The sequence below is a fragment of the Pleurodeles waltl genome, chromosome 3_1 (genome assembly GCF_031143425.1).
Source record: "Pleurodeles waltl isolate 20211129_DDA chromosome 3_1, aPleWal1.hap1.20221129, whole genome shotgun sequence".
Taxonomy (NCBI): Eukaryota; Metazoa; Chordata; class Amphibia; order Caudata; family Salamandridae; genus Pleurodeles; species Pleurodeles waltl.
Genome location: NC_090440.1, coordinates 669,119,945 through 669,125,944, shown reverse-complemented (window position 1 = coordinate 669,125,944; position 6,000 = coordinate 669,119,945).

The window sequence follows — 6,000 nt, the reverse complement described above, 5'->3', positions numbered from 1 at the left end:
ATGTTTTTTGGGGCATTCTAATTTAAGTAGTATTTGTGTGTCATCTGCATAGTTGTAGCATGTGAGATGGAAATCATTGATCAGTTCTGATAAAGATATCATGTAGATGTTGAAAAGCAAAGGTGAGATGATTGATCCTTGGGGGACCCCTGCTTTTGTGAGGTAGGGTTCGGACGAGAAGGGGGGCGAGTGGATGATATTAGATCTTTTTTGGAGCTAGGAAGTAATCCAGTCAAGAGCAATCCCTTGAATGCCGGCTTCGTGGAGTCTTTGAATTAGGGTGTCATGGTCAACCGTATCAAAGGTAGCTGAGAGGTCCAAGAGAAGTAGTGCAGCAACTCCATTGTGGTCGACTGTGTTTTTAAGGTCATCCCAGATTGCTATGAGTGCCGATTCAGTGCTTCTTCCTGGGCGGAATCCAGTTTGGAAGTCTGAAAGTATAAAATGTTCTTCAATGAATTGTGACATCTGGGCGAATGCTGCTCTTTCTATCAATTTGCCCAGGAAAGGTCCATTTGTGATTGGTCTGTAGTTGTTGGGGTCTTGCGGGTCTAGGTTTGTTTTCTTTAATAATGGTCGTATGTATGCTTTTTTTCAGGTCTACAGGAAAAGTTCCTGAAGTTAAAGAGTTGTTGACGATTCTTCTTACAGGTGTGGTAGCAGAAGTAGATAGAAGAATGTTCTTGAAGATTTGTGGTGGGCAAGGGTCAGAAGGGCAACCGGAAGGTCTGCTTGCTTTGACCAAATCCATAAATTCACCTTGGGATATTTGTTTGAAGGACTGTAGAGGTTGGGTTGATTTATTCTTAGAGGGTATTTTAGGAAAGGGGTTGGTGCTGATGTTTTTCTTCTGTTTTAAATAGGAGTCCAATGTGTCTGCCGTGGTTGTGTAGTGAGTTGCCAATTTGTTTGTGAAATCTTGAGTAGTGGGATGACTTCCTTCCATGCATGTAGGTTTTCGAAATTCATTGAGAATTTTATAAAATTCCTTGGTTGTAGATTGAGCATTTTGAATTCTGTCTGAGTAGTACCTTTTTTTAGCTTTTGATTGATGATTTGTAAATCCTGTTAAGTTTGTGTAACTGCAGTTTGTCTTGAATGTTGTTTGTTTTGAGCCAGGTCCGCTGCAACCTTCTGATTTGTTGCTTTATCTTTTTAAGTTCTGTGTTTCTCCAAGGTGTTGGTTTTCTTTTGTCGTGTTTAGTTTTTCTGAGTGGTATTAGGATATCAAAAGCTTCCTGTAGCCACTCAAAGTTTTGGCACAGAATTAATTGTATCTAGATCTGTGTTGGCTGTTAGTTGTGTTTCTAAGTCATCCAAATTGAGTTTGCTCCATGGTCGATAGGTGTATGTATGTCAGTAGTTGTGGGGTGTGTCGATTGGTGGAGTTGTCTGTCGGAAAGTTATCAAATGGTGGTCTGACCAAGTGATTGGCGTGATGCTATGAATAGTAACTAGTTCAGGCTTAGCAAAAATGACATCTAGGATGTGTGTGGGATTGTGTACAATCTGATGTAGGTTCGATGTGACTAGGCCAGTGGTGATAGCTTTTGGATGGGGCATATTGGGTTTGTCAAACCAAATGTTTAGATCCCAAGAATGCATAGGTTGGAGTATAGTGTAATAAGGTTTGAGACTGTGTCTAGAAAAGCATCTGGGAATGTGGAGTTGTTAGGTGGAGGTCTGTAAAGGAGGAGAAAGTTACAGGAGGAAGTTGGAGTAGGGTGGCATCTGGTAAGGAGGGCTTCACAACCTTGTATGGAGATGTTGTCTGGTTTACTGAGGTTCAATGCCTGTTTGAATATAATAGCTAGTCCACCTCTTCTCTTGCCTATACGGTTTTGTGTGATGGTTTGATAGCCTGGAGGAACGGCTTCATGCAACACTGGGGCCATGTCATCTCCCAACCAGGATTCAGTTATGAATAGTAAGTCAGGTTGTGTGTCTGTGAGCAGGTCATAGATGTGGTGCTTGTTTTTTGAGAGTGATCGAGCATTTATGAGCTGGCAGTTTAGAAAAGGTGTGTTAGTGGTAGTGTTGTTTTGTTTAGGAGAAGGGTAAGTAGTTTAATGTGAGCTTGAAGCAGGAGTGTTGCTGGTTGTGATAACTGTTTGAGGCTCACAATAGTCTTGCTTCTCAATATAGTGTTCCTCTTCCAGCAGGTTAAGGAGGCATTTTGTTGGGTCTGTGTGTGTGGGTGGTGGACTTGGTGGCTGAGAGAGCCATGAAGAGTGTACTGTTTTTTGTAGGGTAGTCTTATTATGTAATAGACAAGGGGATGCGAGGTTGCTATGAGTGGCATGTTTTTTATTTTGTTTGCGTTTGTTTAGTCTGGATGGAGTATGGGTTAGGGGTGGTGGAGGAGCATGTGGATCATGATGTAAGGCTCTAAATTGTGCAATGGAGGAGAGGCGAGTGAATGAAAGTTGCTGGGTTGGGGTGCTTGTGGTAGGTGTTTGTGAAGAGTGAGAAAGTAGGGGTGGAGATAGGATGGAATTTGTATTCTTTGTGTAGTCCTGAGGGTGGGAGTGGGTATGACGATAAGTGTAATGTAAGTATGTGTTGCTTTGATGTGCTGATGTTTGTGGTCTGTATTGTTTTTGTGGAATAGTGAGAGGGGATATTACTGTAGTTTTTGGTGAGGGATGTGTATGTGAGTTAGTGCTGGTGAGTGGAATTTGAGTGTTAGATGGGGTGTTGATGTGTTTTGGAGATGAATGTACGGGGTGTGTAAGGTGATGAATGTGTGTCAGGGGAGTTAGTGTTAGTTGCGATGACTGGAAGAGGTAATATGTTTGGTGGAGTGAAATGTGGGGATTGTATGGTTGTGTGTAATTGGTGAAAAGAGGGGAAGAGTGTTTGTAGATGGTGTGTTTGAAGGTAGGGTGTGGGAATTGTTATGATGACAGGTGGTCTGTGTGGAGCAAACAGCGGATAGTGTTGTTGGGTAGTATGAGCAGAGAGTGTGTATCTGGAAGGCTGAGACTGAGAGAAATGTATACTGTAGTTTTGTATTGTGTTGGTGATGGCAGGTTGTGTTAGTGGGAGTGGACAGAGTAGTGTTTGCTGTGAGAATGCAGGTGTTTGACTGTTGTAGTTGTGGGGGATATGTGTATATGTGTTGTATAAAGGGTATTGTGTTGGGTGATGGGACAATGCAATCTGTCTGTGGTCAGTTTGTGATGCATGAGTTGGATGCCTTTGTAGAATATGTGTTTGCATGTTGAGGGATGTGTAGGGGCTGAAAGCATTCCTGGTCAATTGAGAATTGGGCAGCATTTCTGGCCCTAGTCCCTACCTGTCCCGAACAGGCCCAAACAGGCAGCTGCCCTTGTCCTCTCTGCCCAAACAGGCAGCTGCCCTTGGCCTCGACGCCCGGGCTGAGACGCCCTGAGTCCTAGCCTTTAATAGCCCTACTGGCCAATAAGAAGCTGGTCCTAACCCTAGCCAATCCAATTTCAAGCCCTGATTCAAACAACTAATGGGAGACCCAGCCCTAATCACCAATCATAGCCCTATTCCTGACCACCAATCACAGCCCCAGAACTAAAACCAGCAACCAATCAGAATCCCAGCCCTATCCACCAATCACAGCCCTAGAACCAACAGCCAATCAGAATCCCAGCCCTATCCACCAATCACAGCCCTAGAACCAACAGCCAATCAGAATCCCAGCCCTATCCACCAATCACAGCCCTAGAACCAACAGCCAATCAGAATCTCAGCACTATCCACCAATCACAGCCCTAGACCCAACAGCCAATCAGATTATCAGCCCTATCCACCAATCATAACCCCAGCCCTGAAGCCAGCAACCAATGGAAAGACCATCTCCCAACAACCTATCACAACAACATATGCAACACCCAATAGGAACTTATATAAGGAGCAAGTTAACTAAAGTCCAGTCCCTGTGGTCAGGGGGAAGGCAACTGCTGCTCTATTCAGAATCTCCTTGGATACAGACTGGCTGAATCCACACTTCCAAGCTAGCAGAGTCTACTTTCCAGGTAAGGGAGAGATATCAAAGCAAATGAAATAGCGCAAGATGCTGCTTTGATAAATTCTGCAGGCCAGTGGCCTCCTTTTCACGCTTGCTTCCATAGAACGAACCTTAGACGCAGAGACTAGCTCTAAGACTACTTTAACAACAGGCTTGCTACCACTGTTGGGTTTTAAACCGCACTTAGTTTCAAGAACATATAAAATCAAATCACATATCTTAGTAATAAGGCGTGCAATGGACTACAGTAAGATAGAGTAAGTATACATAACAGTGACAGACGGAGCGCTTGAATTTATCTCAGCTACCGGTAATTACTCAGGACCGTATCGCAATCCAGCTTTTTTTTTGCACACTATGCCACCTCAGTTTGGACCCAGCTATATGGAAATCAGCGCCCCCCGCACCCCTGAACAACTCAGGACTGGTTTCGCCCAAGTTATGGACTCAGTCAGATACAGCTTGGTTCCAAGAACACAGTTGTGCACAGGGACCAGGTCTGGGCATACCTTCCCACTTAGGGCAACACAATAAATACACAAAACAGAGATGAATGGTCTCTGACTTCAGGAGCCAAATCGCTAGATTGAGTATGTTGGGATTTGGATGCCTGATCAGTTGTTTGTTTTGTGTTAACAGATCTGGTCTGTTTGGGAGTTTGATATGTGGTAATACTGACATGTCTAATAGTGTTGTGTACCAGGGTTGATGGGCCCACTTGGCGCTATGAGTATGAGTTTGAGCTTGTTGTGATGTAGTTTGTTGACTAGAAATGGAATGAGCGGGAGAGGGGGAAAAGCATAAGCGAATATCCCTGACCAATTTATCCATAGAGCATTGCTCTTGGATAGGTGATGTGGGTACCTGGATGCAAAGTTTTGGCATTTAGCATTTTCGCTGGTGGCGAATAGATCTATGTCTGGTGTTCCCCAATGGTGAAAGTATAGCTGAAGCACCTAAGGATGAATTTCCCACTCGTGTGTTTGTTGATGATCTCGGCTGAGAACATCTGCCAATTGGTTGTGTATCCCTGGAATGTACTGTGCTACTAGGTGAATCTTGTTGTGAATTGCCCATTGCCAAATCTTTTGGGCTAGAATGGAGAGTTGGAATGAATGGGTCCCTCCTTGTTTGTTTAGGTAATACATTGTTGTCATGTTGTCTATTTTGATAAGGATGTTCTTGTGAGTGAGAAGAGGCTGAAAAGCTTTGAGTGCTAGGAACAGAGCTAGCAATTCTAGGTGATTTATGTGTAACTGTTTGTGTTTGGCATCACATTGTCCTTGAATGTTGTGATTGTTGAGGTGTGCCCCCCAGCCAACCATTGATGCATCTGTTGTAAGTATGGTCTGAGGCACGGATCTTGAAATGGCCGCCCTTTGTTTAGGTTTGTGGAATTCCACCACTGAAGTGATATGCATGTTTAGCGGTCTATCAACACTAGATCGTGAAGTTGACCCTGTGCCTGTGACCATTGCTATGCAAGGCACTGTTGTAAAGGCCACATGTTTAGTCTTGCATGTGGGACAATGGCGATACAGGATGCCATCATGGCCAACAGTTTCATGACGAATTTGACAGTGTGCTGTTGGGCTGGCTGTATTTGTGGCAATATATTGCGATATGCTTGTACTCTTTGTGGACTTGGGCTTGCAAGTGCTGTTTGCGTATTTAGTGTTGCTCCTAAATACTGTTGAACTTGCGCAGGTTGTAGGTGTGATTTTTGGTAGTTTATGGAGAACCCTAGGTTGTGTAGGGTTTGTATTACATAATGCCTATGTTTTTGACACTGTGTATGACTGCTGGATTTTATTAGCCAATCGTCGAGATATGGGAAGACATGAATGTGTTGCCTTCTTAAGTAGGCTTAATCTACCACCAGGCATTTTTTGAATACTCTGTTGTTATTCCGAAGGGTAACACTTTGAACTGATAATGCTTTCCTTGAATCACAAACCTGAGATATTTTCTGTTCGCTGGATGGATGGGTATGTGAA